The sequence below is a fragment of the Capra hircus genome, chromosome 4, assembly GCF_001704415.2.
Source record: "Capra hircus breed San Clemente chromosome 4, ASM170441v1, whole genome shotgun sequence".
NCBI classification, from domain to species: domain Eukaryota; kingdom Metazoa; phylum Chordata; class Mammalia; order Artiodactyla; family Bovidae; genus Capra; species Capra hircus.
Window position 1 is genome coordinate 31,107,350 of NC_030811.1, and position 15,967 is coordinate 31,123,316.

Below are 15,967 nucleotides of genomic sequence, written 5' to 3' on the forward strand. Positions count from 1 at the left end.
ATGTCAAGTTACTGTGTAGTACACCTGAAACTAACATAATATTATAAGTCAACTATATTTCAATAAAACAAAAAAATATAAAAATAACAGGTAATATCAAGGAGCAAAAATAAAAGGATAAATGTCAGCTAGTATATCAAGAAAAGAGACTAGGAAAAACACATGAAATAATGATGCTTGAAAAACAGAGAAACTGCCTGAAGAAAAAAACTAATAGACCAAAGAAACATATAGAGACGAGGAACATAAAATTAAAAAAATGACAAGAATTGAGAGGATAGGTAAAAAATGGAAATCCTGAGGAAGGAAAGGAAGTATAATCAGGAAGCGTGTGTGTCTGTGGCTTTTAAATTAATTGTGACAATGTTTATGCATGTCTCCAAACAACATGATTCCCAGAATTTGGGAGAACTTACTGATTATCCATCCACAGGAAATTTAAATGATTTTTTCTTGGTAGTAGTCTGGAACAAAATGGAAAGGAAGTGAGCAGTAATCTTCCCGTGGGTGTGAAACAAACTTTCATAAATAATATTTGCTTGGAAATTTTTAGTTTTTATAGGATTTGACTTCCTTCTTAAATATTTTAAACTGAGTTTTTAAAAATAATATTTTAAATAATATATGGAATAAATTCCTTACTCTCCCATAGATCCGCAAACAGGTATTGAGGACCCACTGTGTTTAGATCTCCAAATAGGCAGGACCCAGTCCAATTGTGACACATAATTACATATCAGACAAAAACATTTCATCCATTTATTTGAGAATAAATGGGTAAAACAGTTATAATCTGATTCTTGCATTCATACAATCTACTTAAGCATAATTTGAAATATATTCTAGGTGTGCAAATATACAAAAACATAAGTACTTAGATGATTTCCCCAAAGACATTTGCTAGTTTTGAAGGGCTTAAGGTTTACTTCATTAAAAATATATGAGGATGAATACCATGGATGGACCTAGAGATTGCCATACTAAGTGAAGGAAGCCAGACAAAGACAAATATCATATGATATCACTTATTTGTGGAATCTAAAAAATAATAATAATACAAATGAACTTGTTTACAAAACAGAAATAGACTCAGAGACATAGAAAACAAGTTTATGGTTACCAAAGTGGGAAAGGTGGGATGATGGATAAATTAGGAGTTTGGCTTTAACATATACACACTGTTATATGTTATAATAGGTAAACAACAATGGCGTTCTATATAACCCAGGGAATTACACTAAATATCTTGTAATAACCTAAAATGGAAACAAATGTGTGTGTGTGTGTGTGTGTGACTGAATCATTTTGCTGTACACTTGAAGCTAACAACATTGTAAATGCACTATACCTCAATTTGAAAACTGTAGAAGGATGGTTCCCTCAGAAGGACTTAGATTTATGTTGGCCACATTTCACATATCTAATTCCCTCTTTGAAGATTGCTATTAAAATGACCACTGGATTATTTAACCAGATAAGAAAGAAACGCTTCACTAGTGCAGTTAAATACAGAACAGTAATAATCACTCTCTAGAAACTGAAATTTCCACTCCATGTAGAGCAAGTGGAAGAAGAAGGAAGGGTAAACTTCAAGGACCATCTTACAGTAAAGGGTTCCTGGGCATGAGTGGGTATCTCGAAGAAATCCTTGATGCTTACCATCTGGAGAGCCTGAGGTGTTACTTGGTGCTAAAGTCACAGTGAATACCACGCATCCTCCAGATTTAACATGTCTTGGTTTATCCTGGACAGAACTTCCCATTGCCAATCAAAACAAAAAATAACACCTTCAAAGAAAAAGTCTGCACCTCATCACTTCCTCCAGTCTGCTGAATCTTTTAACTGGTCGAATAAATGCACAGTCTAGATTTATCCCTCTCTTCTTCCTCTAGTCCCAAAAGATTCAGAGACCTATATTGACATCAGATATACCCCATTTCAAGCATAGACCTTCCTTTAAAAGATGGAGTAAGCAAGCACAAAAATGATAATTACCTGACTTACAAAAATACATTCCAATTATAAAAAAGTACAAATATTTTCAATAAACTGTAGGAAATTTTAGAAAATGTTTTTTTCCCTGTTTTCTAAAAATAAATATGTACTACAATGGTTACCATTAGAAATAATATACAGAATATTTCCAGTGGAGCAACCGAATGATGCCCATTTAAGGTCATATACAACATTCATCTTTATTAATTGCCTCCTTCCTTGTTCTAAAACATATGTCAGCACTTGGAATCAAAGGTGTGGGCTCCAGTTTGGACTTTTTAAATTCTGTCAGCTAAGTGTGCTCCAAAATGTAGTACCTCCATCTATAAAAATGAAGGAAAGCATTTTAAGATATTTTGTGCTTAGAGCAATTAATATGAAAATTAATGGATTGACCATATTAAAAATGCCTAATCTGTGAGAAATTCTAATTATAGTTTAGTTTCCCAACCTCTCCTTTCTCTTTGTTCTTTCCATTACCCCTTTTCCAAGTACTGGTTCATTTTTCTCCTCTACTTCATAGCTACATTTCTTGAATGTACATTTTTCCTTTGACATTCTGCATTTTCTAACACCCATCCATTCTGTACTTCATATCTTGCGAAACCAGGTCTCCTGCATTGCAGGTGGATTCTTTACAAGCTGAGCCACAAGGGAACCCCCTGATATCTTACTGAGGCCCTGTCATTCACTAAGTTAATCTCTGCCCATATCCACTTATTTTCTTTATTTCTCCTTTGATCTTCTTTTGTCTTTAATATCAAAAGGTAAATTTTTTCCTTCTTGAACTCTTTCTTGGCATCAAAGTTGCTATCCTGGACCTAACCTCCAACTTTAGTTCCACATCAAATTCATTAACCAGTAGTATACCCAGGAAATGGCAAAGGACTATGGGAGAAACATAGTTGATAGTAAATTTTTTGGTCTGAAATGTACAGTGTAGTGGTAAAGTGCATGGGATCTAGAGCCGAGACTTGGTTGAAAATCTAGCTTTACTACTTCCTTGAAATGTGAGCTTGGTCAAGTTGTTTCACTTGCTTGACCTTAGTTTGCTTAAATTTTCTTGAAACCCCGAGCTTTAAAAGGAGATAATGAATATAATGCAATCAGTACAGTCCCTTGTACATAATAGAAGCTAATGTCTATGGAGCACTCACTAAGTGTTAATTCAAATTAATTTGAGGGTCTTCCAAATGAGTGATGAGAATTAAACAAAGAAGAATGATGAAAATTAAATAAAGCACAGATGAGTGACATTACTGAACATTAATTACTTTTGTGTTCATCTTTTAATCTCATAGTTTTCCAGAACAATTCCCTTCTTCTATTCAGAAAATTGTGAAGTTCCTAATGAAAGTTGAACTTTTGTGATTAAGGCTCAGAAACAGTAGTACATTTTCAAATATTTATGAACTGAAAAAAAAAAAAACCAGTTCTATCACAGAATGTTCGCCTACCTATATGTATACTCACTTTAATTCTGCAGACAGGTCTAAAACCTCTAGAATGACTCTTACAGCAATAAATTTTGCTGGAAGAGGCAGGTGAAGTTTTGAATACAAGAATGTTTTCTTGCTTCCAGCATTTTGAGCATTTATACTTTATAATTCAACTGTTATCAATAAGTGAAAATTAATTGGCAAATATTAATTAAACTCTCTTGATCTTCAGTATCTCTACAGGTAAGGCAGATCTTTCTGTCTTTTCTGTCATTTTCATTACTAGGCTAAGGCTTTAAGTTTTAATACTTGACAGTCATTCATCTGTCAAAATTCATTTAAACTCATCCATAAACATATCATTTGCATGTTGATTAACTGTCACAATTCCCTCTGGAACAATATCAGATTGGAATTGCACATAAATCACAACTGAGCAGATTCCTATTAATTCCAAAACCTCATGTGAAATAATTGATTTTCTGAAGAAAATTTGTAACCAATGTGCAAATTACACATTTTGTTTATACGTGCGATATATAGTTGATATTTTAATTATGCATGTGTTTATATATAAAACCTGGATTTCCAAATCAAGGACTATAAATACAAAAAAGATCTAGCCAGTCTAAAATGCAAACCTCCTGATTAATTCAACAGTTTGGCAGCGGGAAGCCATAAATGGCAATCCGGCGCAGTGCATTTCCCCCTGAAAGGCAGGCGAGGGCGCTCTTCCCCACCGTATTTTGGTTTAATTCTCCCAGGACCAAATCACGTGTGAGAAGCCCGCCACATCAGAGGAAACGCCCCGCAAATTTAAGAAGCATCTTGGTGGAGTCCTGTTCAGAGACCTTGAAAAACTGAATTAGACCTGTCACAGCTGGTCTAAGAAAGGCGGGAGGACCCTTCTCAGTTTTGGTGAGGTTTTCAGAGATTCCAGATGGCTTTGGAGGAATACTGAAGTTACAGTGTCCACTCAGAACTAAAAAAAAGGAGGACTTTCAACCCATTTAGTGCGTCCTAGTGAATTCTCAGCCAGCAATCTTAAATGTGCTGAGGCCAAACTATACTAACTGGATGAGTGCCTTCTAACCAGATTTCCCTGGGTAATGAAGGCAGCATTTACTCCTGAGGAGGGTTCTAGAGAGCTTCCCTGTCGGCCTGCCAATCCAGGAGACACAGGTTCCATCTCTGGGTAGGGAAGATCCACTGGAGAAGGAAATGGCAAACCACTCCAGTATTCTTGCCTGGGAAAGCCCATGGACAGAGGTGCTTGGAGGGCTACAGTCCATGGGCTCCCAAAACAGCCGGTTCTAGAAGACGGAGGATTTCACAACTCTGAAAATGCAGTAGACTTTAACTTCTGAATGCCTTCCTTCACATATCCTTTAAGTGTTTGAAATACAAAATAAAAGTTCACAGTCTTAAGAGGGTTGAAGTTTTAAAGAATGGTTGTAGCGGTTTTGGGAACTCTCGAGTTAGAGTTCTCCAGCATTATTATTTTTATCCTCCTTTATATTCCACTAGGATTGTTGTGAGCTTCATTTCTTTACTTAAAGCGTTATTGACAGCATGGAAACACTTCAGTTAACAGGGAGAGGGAGATTCCTGCATCCCCAGCCTTAAGACTGAGCGACTGTACCAATAACATTTAGGTCTATTTTTAATTGAACTATAATCTTTAGTCCTGTTCTTCTGAAGGAGTTTTATGTGTTCTACATTACAGAGGCTTTGAGGTGCTCATCGTTTTATCCCAGTTACTGTTATTCATGCCCAAAGAGCACTGTGCTCTTGTTTTTAGCAAATCAATGGGCATTTCTTAGTTTCAAGTTTTCAACCCTGAAAATAAAAACAGGGTTGACACAGAATTGTGATACGATGATAAGTAGTTCACCTTCAGTTTGTTCTCAAAAATAAAGAAGAACATCATCTATAAACGTAGGCTATCATGTTGAAATGATGACATCTTTCAATAGGTTTCTAACATTCAGAAAGTAATGGAAGGGGTATGTATGTTCTCAAAGAAAAATAAGGAAAAGGGAATGAAATGGCATTTTATTGGCAAATTAACACCTAGCTAGTCTTCAACTAAAACCTTTATCTAGGGAGACAGTTTGTGCCCCAGAGGAAAAAGTAGGAAAGTGAGGAACCCCTGGGTCTGGGGTCTGTCACTAATTAGCTGTTTCACTGTGACATTTATTTCCAACTCCGAGTCTTAGGCTATGGAGTTGTGAAATGTTCAGGATGTAAAAGTTATCTGAGGAGTTAAAATTATTCACACTTATAGGGTAGTTATTAGAAAAAATAAAAGCATATGTTTTATATATGATATATATACATGTATACATATAGTTATAAAGAAACTATATGTGATAGATACAGATCTAGATAGATACAGATACATACTCCTGGCCAGTAAGGCAATATCATGAAACACACAGAATTGGTAAAGTAAAGAAGTAAAGGGTAAGAGAGGAAGGAGAAAAATAATTTGAGGGTAATTTTGCTCTTCTATTTTTTTCTGGCAAAGTTAATTCCAAGTTTAAGTTAAAAGGAAAGAAAATTATGTAAAAACATATTTCTGTCTCATAAAAATATGTTTTGTTCATTTCCAAACTGAATGGATTTCTTTGACTTAATTACTTAGGTCAAAATATCAAGGATATTTTTTTCCAGAAACTGATAAATACGTTTTACAAAGCATTTTCCCCCAACATCTTTTCAAGTTTGAAATGCAGCAGTTTGCCTGCAGTCCTACAGCTTTGTACAGCTCCTAATAAGTGACCCATTTAGTCACTGAGTCCAAGGATATGTCTTACAGCTCCTTCCCTCCCTTCCTCTGCCATCTCCCCCCCACCCCCATACTCCTCCCCCTCATCTTCACCCTCTCCTTAACTGGCTCACTGACCCCGCCCTCCCCCCACCGCGGAACCCCCACCCCAACCCCCCAAATCTCTCCCTAGCCCACACTGTTCTTTCCTGGATGTTCCCTGACCCATGAATCTCCTTTATCACTTTTCTTTATCTCTTTCTTAGTTTGTCTCTCTGCCTTTTCTTGTCTATTCTTCTGTCCCTTTCCCTTGGTCTATCTCCTTTCTTCCTTCTTCATTAAGAGTAATACACATTGGACCTGTAGTTTAAAAAATATTTGATGTGTAAATTAATAAAATTGTGTGTCCCATTCTAATTTCAAAATAGCATAAATTGTTTCAATGTTTCTTTTAAAACATCAATCAAACCACAATAATTAAAAGAAGGCTCTGTGCAATGTGTAGGTGTGCAAGCACATGTGAGTGTGTGAGTGTGCACACTGCACTGTTATTAATTGGTTATCTGGTCAGGAGTTTCTGTTTGCCTTCAGGATCCAGGCTCCACCCTCTTCTCCACTGACCACGCCCACTTGAGGCTAATTTGCATAAACTTCATCAGCAGAGATCCTGTTCCCTCAAGTCAGGCTGGCTCAGCAAATGGGAATTCTAGGAGGATGCAGGAGGAAGGTTACTGCTCTGTGCAGACTGACCCACTCTTTGCTTCTGGATTTTGGTAACTACCACTAGCTCTCTAGCTTGGGTTCCTGCCCTGTCCATTCACTTCCCCAGCACCTAATTTATTTTTTATCTTTTTTTTTTTTTTTTTTTTTTGCTGCTCTAGGTCTTTGTTGCTGCACATGGGCTTTCTCTAATTGTGGTGAGTGGGGGCTACTCTCTAGCTGTGATGCACCCGATCCTCATTGCTGAAAACCTCATTTATATCCTTTAACTTAATTTTTAATAAATAAACCCTCTTCAAATTATCCTAGATCAGGTGTGTCATCTGTAGCCTGTTGGAAACCTAGTGGACACAGCAACCTTCACTGATGTATTCATTCATTTAATAAGCATTTTTTCAATGCCCACTAAAGTGCCAGCCAGGCTTGGAACTGGACTTCAGGGATATGACTGGTTAACAAAAAGCAGCCACAGCCTATGACCTCATGGAGATGAAAATTAAGTATATAAATGTTTCTCTGCCTCTTTGGTTGGCCAAAACTGATTGGACTTATCATTGTTTTAAATTTGATACTTGATAAAAATCCAGCTCAAACTCAATGTAAATATTACTCTCCAAGCGTTGTAAGCAATTGCTTTATCTCCTTAGACTATTTCCTACTTGCTGGTCTGCTGGAGTACAGGTGGGAACAGCAGGTGCAGGTATTTCCAGACAGGAGCATACTAATTAGCTGTCAGCATGGTCCACCTGTTGGAGCTGAAGTCCACTGGCAAAATTCCCTCTTGCTTGGGGGAGGTCAGTCTTTGAGTTCTATTCAGGCCTTCAACTGATTGGATGAAGCCCACCCACTGTATGGAGGACAATCTGCTTTACTCAAAGTCCACCAACTTACATGTAAGTCTCATCCAAAACATCCCTAAAAGAAACATCACTTTTCTATATCCCCCAAATGCCAAACTACATCTTTTCACCTTAATTAAATGATGAAATATTTCAGGTCAAATGGGTTTTGAAAATTTAGAAATGTAAGTACATACGGCATGACTCTGATGTACAGGTGCTATTTGCTTGATAGGGGCCTTACACAGATGAATGACAGATTCCCCATGCTCACAGAACTTACAGTTTGATGGTAAAGTAAATACATTCATATGATCATATGATTTTTATGCGTAACATGAAAAGGAACAACCTAAATTCTCTCCATTCAGTATCACAGGTACACATTTATGAAACATGCCCCCCTGCCTTTATTTTTCCACAGTGCTTGTCCTATAACTGTTCCATCAGCCTCCCGGACCTTTTCCAATAGTTACATCACAAAGACCTTGGCTGTGTTATCGGGACATCAACACTGTCGCTTGTTAATCTGGATGAGTTACTATAATGCTCAGAGCCTCTGTGTCTTCATTTCTAAACTGAATGGAATAATTTCTAGAGTGTCACAATGGAATGGTAATGTGATTGACAGAAAGATAGAAAGTTTCAGCGGCAAATGGTAAGGAAATTTACAGCGATGGGAAGAACAGAGAACAGTTACATAAAACAGAGGTTTACGCAGTGAGGTTTCAGCAACCTTATGGCTTTTCATACTTCCCAGCATTCCAGTGAGATTATGCAGCTTCACAGGCAGCTGCCTGAAGGGAGTGAGGATCCCTCTAGGTGGGAGATGCTTCCTTTCCCATTTTCCAGGGTTTGTTAATACCCTACTACTGGTATGAGCTTGGAGACTCTGGCTAGATGCCTGCCTCCTGACTAGGTGCAAATAACTAGCAACAAAACAAAATTAGCACCTTTTCAAGTGTTTACATGGAGGTGGGATGAAGCGAGTGTCTATTACCCACACTCAGGCTTCAGCAGGCCTGGGCTTCAAGCTCTAGGAGGGTCTCTCCTGCAAACAACTAGCTCACAAAGATTCTATATGGAAACTTTTAAAGTACCCAGCCCATGATGGGCACCCAATCAATTAAAAACTAGAATTCTGGGACATGAACAATATTGGTTATATTGTTATATTACTAAAATGGCAAAAAAGGATAATATGCCGTAGGCTGGGTTCTCTTTATTGCTGAAGTCACTCATAACAGTAAACTATTATTATTATCACTTTATTCTGTATATGATTGTTTAATATACTGTACTTAGGGTAGATTCATTAGATTTTGTATATTTACTATATACAAAATATATTTGTATATGTACTATATCCTAAGTTTCCCATAAACAAACACTTCATCTTTGAATGTAACTAATATTCGTGGTTATGTATTTTATTCATTCTTTTTTTTTCAGGAACAGCGTTCATGCTTAAAGGTAATTATGCAATTATTAAATTGGTTTTAGTCAAAATTAGCTTTCTCTGTAATTTCTTCATGTTAGGAATAGCAAACTATACTATTTTTGAATGCAATTCATACATTAGAAAGCCATTCAGTTGCATCACATTACAAATGAAAACATGCTAGGATTGTGATAGTGTCTTTACATATACTGCTTTAATATTTTCTTTACATGCAATGCCATATTTGTGCTTTCCATAATCTAAATGTAAAACCCTGGTAGCTCATCAGGTAAAGAATCCACCTACAATGCAGTAGGTTTGATTCCTGGGTTGGGAGATCCCCTGCAGAAAGATAGGCTACCCACTCCAGCATTCTTGGACTTCCCTGGTGGCTCAGATGGTAAAGAATCTGCCTGCAATGCAGGCAACCTGGATTAGATCCCCGGGTTGAGAAGATCCCCTGGAGAAGGGAATGGCTACTCACTCCAATATTCTTGCCTGGAGAATTCCATGGACAGAGGAGCCTGGCGGGCTACAGTCCATGGGGTCACAAAGTGTCAGGCATGACTGAGTGACTAAGCTCAGATATAAAACCACTTTATATTCAACTCCAATTTCTCTTACAATGTAAAGAAACTGTTAAGGACTGTTGTCTGTTGGTAAAATTAGGAAGTGATGAAACTATAGAGTATGAATGCAAATCTGATCACGCCATGCCCCTCAAATAGAGTGACGCCCCACTACCAGCAAATACACAGCACTCATGGACACACACGACTGAAGTGTTCCATTGGCTCATGGACACACACAACTGAAATGTTCCATTGGCTTTATTATTTTTTAATCATTTTTCTCTGCTCTTTCATTTGTTTCTTTTTTTGCTGCATTCAGGACTTTAGTTCCCTAACCAGGGACAGAACCTGCAACTCCTGCATTGTAAGGGTGGGGTCTTAACCAATGGACCGGGGAAGTCCTCTGTTGACTTTATATATCTCTCAGGGTAGAGACAAATCCCTTTACCGTGCCTATAGAGGTCTTTCAGGATCTGGTTCCATCACAGCTCTTTAGCCCCATAGCATTCCACAATGCCTTGGCACTGCCTGCTTTAGCCACAGTGACATCTGTCTCAACTGATTATACCCTCTCCTGCCCCCATGCCTTTAAGACAGGGATGCTTTTCTGTCTGAAGCAGACAGAAGAATGTCTGTTGAGTGGTTAACTTCTAGGAGTTCCTCTGTTGAGTAGTTACTTCTAGGAATTCTTCACAATCTCTTTGTAGAAGTTTTCTTTGACCTTCAGGATTTGCAAAAGTACTCCAACCATAGAATCTGAACATCACACAGCTCACCATCAGATTCATCTCCACTGCAATTTCACATCTGCTTGTGCAAGTACCTTAATGCCTGCCTCTCCATCGCCATTAGAATGTGGGGTTGGTAAGGGAGTCTTTGCCCATTTCTGTTCACCATTACATCTCCCCAGAGGCCAGCACTGCATTTTGGAGTAGTACAAGCTTGATGAAAGTCAAAGTGTTAGTTGCTCAGTTGTGTCCGACTCTTTGTGACCCCATGGACTGTAGCCTGCCAGATTCCTCTGTCCATAGAATCCTCCAGGCAAGAATACTGGATTGGGTAGCCATGCCCTTCTCCAGGAGATCTTCCTGACCCAGGGATAAAACCCGGGTCTCCTACACTGCAGGCAGATTTTTACCATCTGAGCCACAAGGGAAGCCCTAGGAGCTTGATAAATACCTGTAAAAAGGGTAAAAAGTACATATAAGGCAGTGTGTGAAAGCATGTAATGCTGGCCAGATTTCAAGCTCATGTATTAGTGCAATTGAATGTCAGAAGACATTAATAGAGGGTTTAATTTATGTTTGGAATACTGAAATGTAAAGATTTCCATGAATGAAGTGCAATTTGTCCCTGCCCCTCTTTTGATTCCTTGGAGACACATTTGCCAAGTGTCTTCGATAAAAATATTTGCATTTTGCTCAATTTTTGTTTGTTTTCTTGTCGTCCTCGGGGAGTGGAATGCCTGTCTGACTCCCCCTGACAGATCAGCTGTGGCAGGTCTGCTGTTACAGAAAATTCTCCATCTCAAAGGCTGTAGATCTCCTACAGGGAAGACTCTGAGCAAATGCTGTCATTAGCAGCCACGCACTGCTGCAGACATGCAGTGAAAAAATATGTCAGGCTTTGTTTCAATGTACAGGTTTTAGTAAAAAAAAAAAAAAAAAAAAACAACCAGGAAGAATTTTCAGGATATTGATTACAGATTAAAACAACAACCTTTAAGTTAATTCCTGAGAATTCCCCTTGTCGTTTTTATTTTCTTATTTTTCTTGCCAATTTTTAAAATTAATGCATTTGCCTCCCTATTTTTTCAGGGAAAGCTGATTTCAACAGATAATCCTTTAGCTATATTATTTCATTTTACCTTTTATGTAGTCTATTTCATATTTCTTGGTTTAAAACCACCAAACACATCCTTCTCTAAACCTAGGACAATAGGCATATTGAGCTTCCATTATATAACATCTCTTTTTTCTTTTTTTAATGTACATGGAAGCACATTGCACTGTCTTGGGCATAACGGTCAGAATATTTGTTGAATTAGTGAGCACTAAAAATAGTTATGGGCTTCCCTGGTGGCACTAGCAGTAAAGAACCCGCCTGCCAATGCAAGAGACAAAGGAGACATGGGTTTGATCCCTGGGTTGGAAAGATCCTCTGGAGAAGGAAATGGCAACCCACTCCAGTATTCTTGCCTGGAGAATCCCACGGACAGAGCCTGGAGGGCTGTAGTCTGAGGGGTCGCAAAGAGTCAGACACTACTGAAGCGGCTTGGCAAAAATAGTTACATAATCTGTATGTGTGCATGCACGCTAGGTTGCTTCAGTTGTGTCTGACTCTCTGAGACCTCATAGACTGTATTCCGTCAGGCTCCTCTGTCCATGGGATTTCCCAAGCAAGAATACTGGAGTGGATTGCCATTTCTTTCTCCAGGGGATATTCTTTAGTCAGGGATTGAACCCACATCTCCTGCATTGCAGGTGGATTCTTTTACTGCTGAGCCACCAGGTAAGCACCCAGGTATTTGTGTGGAAGTTGTCTATTTCAGTTTGGGGCATGCCTTTTGACACACATCGGAGAGATTTGGTATGACTATCTGACCATGTTGGGTCCTTTACTGGAATATTGAAACTAAAAAAGGGAAGTCAATAACTTTCTCCTTCTAAAGATTGACTTATTTAATGTGTAATGAGTCAGCAGGTGTATTTTTATACATATTTAGATACAAAAATAGCCGGGGTGCTGGAAAGAAAGGAAAAAATGGTGACTGGTGAAAAGAAGCAGACAAAGAATGGGTCAAAGTTCCAATTAGCTTCTGCTGTCTCCAGTCACGCCCACCATGCTCTCAGGGCATCTGTAAAGACTCGTTGCAGGTGTCTAACCTCTGAAAATCACTGGCTGTCAAGTTTATTCAAAATGCATCCCTTTATTGTCTCTCTTGCCTATCTCTCCCCAGTCTACCTTCCACTTTGTTCTCAGCCTCACAGTACTATCGCCACTATTATAAGTCTATGAGGCTGAATTTTAGTTCTGTCCTAGTTTCTTCTGGATGTCTAACCCACCTCTCCCCTGCTCTCCTTCCTTCCCCACCTCCCCCACATTCACTTGCAGGTCTCAGTTTAGAACTTTCTTCTTCAAAGGCATCTACTTTGACCCCCTCCTCCGGTGAGAGTAAAACGTCTCTCTATGTTTTCATAAGCAACCCCCTCTTTCCCTATTCCAAAGCTGACCTTGTCGTCATAAATTCCAATTAAATGCCTGTGTACTTGACTGGATTCTCTGCTACAGTGTGAGCTCCTTGAGGAAAGGATCATAACTGTTTTGTTCACCACTGCATATGTAAACGTGGCTCAGTGGTAAAGAATCTGCTTGCAAAGCAGGGGACATGGGTCCAATCCCTGGGTCAGGAAGATCCCGTGGAAAAGGAAATGGTAACCCGCTCCAGTATTCTTGCCTGGAGAATTCCATGGGCAGAGAAGCCTGGCAGGCTACAGTCCATGGGGTCGCAAAGAGTTGGACATGACTTGGTGACTCAACAGCAACGACAATACGTCTAGCATACAAAGCACCATTCCTGGTGCAGAGGAGGTAAGCGATATGTATTGTCTTTTTTTTTTTAATTTATAGTTTTGGTTGTGCTGGGTCTTCGTTGCTGCATGCAAGTTTTTCTCTAGTTGTGGTGAGCAGGGGCTACTCTTTCTGGAAGTGTGCAAGCTTCTCATTGTGGTGGCTTCTCTTGTTGTGGAGAACAGACTCTAGGGCGCAAGGTCTCAGGAATTGTGGTGCATGGGCTTAGATGCCCTGAGGCATGTGGGATCTTCTCAGACCAGGGATTGAACCTATGTCCCCTGCACAGGCAGGCAAATTTTTATCTGCTGCACCACCAGAGAAGTCCAAGTACTGCTGAATAAATGAAAGATAAATATATATATATATATATTTAGATATCACAGAGTAAGTAGATCACTGAGTCAAATATGCGTAAGTATCGTAATTACACACTCTTCATGAAATAAAATTGACATTAAGATCTTTTTTTCTTTATCCCTTCTGGCTCAGACAGTAAAGAATCTGCCTGCAATGCAGGATACCTGGGTTCAATCCCCAGATTGGGAAGATCCCCTGGAGAAGGGAATGGCAGCCCAATCCAGTATTCTTGCCTGGAGAATTCCATGAATAGAGGAGCCTGACAGGCTATAGTCCATGAGGTTGCAAAGAGTCGGACATGACTGGGTGACTAATACTTTCAGTTTTTTCAAGCTCTTTTTTAAGAACAAAAATCCTCATACTCGGTTCCTAGCAACACCGAACTGCTTGTTCTGTCACTTCATTCTTTTTCTCTTCTCCCCATCTTGGCTGGAGTCTGTCCCTCTGCTTACAGCATAGGTTCTTCCTCCTCCACTTCAGTAACTAACTGTTACCATTCTACCCTATTATCATCCACCTCCTTCAGGAAGCCTCTCTGAACCACTGACTGGTGGCCCTTTCTCTTCACTTTCAAATAACTTGGTTTTTAGTCCATGATACAGGGCAAATAACCTCACCCACTTTGGCCACGGTTGCCTTATTTCTAAAAATGAAGAGATTGTATTGGATTATTCATCTTTAAGTTCTTTTTAGCAGCCTTATCTCTTATTTTTATAAGTAAGATTCTTTTATAAGTAAGATTCTTTTATTAAGTCCAATATATTCATCAATGGAAATCCAGGGAAACTATCCCAGACTACATTGCCTAAAGGGGATCACCATGGGGATTCCCTCTTCGACAGGTAGTAGACCACTGCAAGGGGCCTGGGTCATATTATCACTTAAATGCCCTTTCTTGATTACAAGAAGAGATAATTGGCTTATTTCTGATCTGAAGTGGAAATGAAAGCCTTCCCTTCTCCTAAAAGTGGATGCTCAGGGAAGGAGACTGAGTTCATGAACAGGTGAACCTGAAAATGCAAAACACCAAGGAACTAGTTGGACCATAAATAAAGCTGAGCACTGAGGAACTGATGCTTTCAAATGCTGGTGCTGGAGAAGACTCTTGAGAGTCCCTTGGTTGGCAAGGAGAACAAACAGTTAATCCTAAAGGAAATTAGTCCTGAATATTCATTGGAAGGACTGATGCTGAAGCTGTAATACTTTGGCCACCTGATGCAAAGAGCTGACTCATTGGAAAAGGCCCTGATGCTGGGAAGGACTGAGGTCAGGAGGAAAAGGGGAAGACAAATGATGACATGGTTGGATGGCATCACCGACTCAATGGATATGAGTCTGAGCAAACTCTGGGAGATATTGAAGGACAGGAAAACCTTCTGTGCTGCAGTCCATGCCCATGGGGGTCACAAAGATCGCACATGACTTAGCAACTGAATGATAACAACAAAGAAATAGTAACCTCAAGTGTCCAAATTTGATGACTTTGGGCCACATCTTAACATTTAATTAATTTGACCATTCAAAATATCTATGTTATCAAACCAATTTGTTGTAGTGATGATACCCAATCCCACCCTCTCCACATACTGTTACAAATAAATATAAAGCAGACCTTCTTCTAAAAAAAGTTAAAAATATCAGAAAGATTATACTGGAAAAGCCCACTGTTTCTTCTTTGTTGACTAATCTTTGGGGTAGAGTTCTATGACTCTCACAGAGCAACCTAGTTTTGGCACCACTTGCATTTCAACCACTAGTCAAGAAAATAATGGCTAAAAGTGGCAAGATTCAAGGCTTAGATGAGTCCATTGAATCAATTTCTTTGCTGGAGCTAACATTTAATAGCTTGCCAAGAGAGCCAAATCAATGATGCATTCTTTAAAAAAAATCCTTCTAACGATCTCAGTGTTTCACTTTTCATATCGAAATGCGTGCTCTTCTATACTGACTTTGTATAGAAACATTACATTCTAGTCAGCTAAAAATTCAAATTTCGTAGTATTTTAAGGTATTTTTTTAAATTTTACTTTTAGCTGGAGGATAACCACTTTACACTGTTGTGCTAGTTTCTGCTGAACAACAACATGAATCAGCTCTATGTATACATATATACACGCTTTGCTCAGCCTCCCTCCTGTCTACTCCCCGTCTCCCCTTCTAGGTCATCACAGAGCACTGAGCTGAGCTCCCTGAGCTAAACAGCAAGTTCCCACTGGCTATCTATGTTATACATGGTAGTGTGTATATATTAATGCTACTCT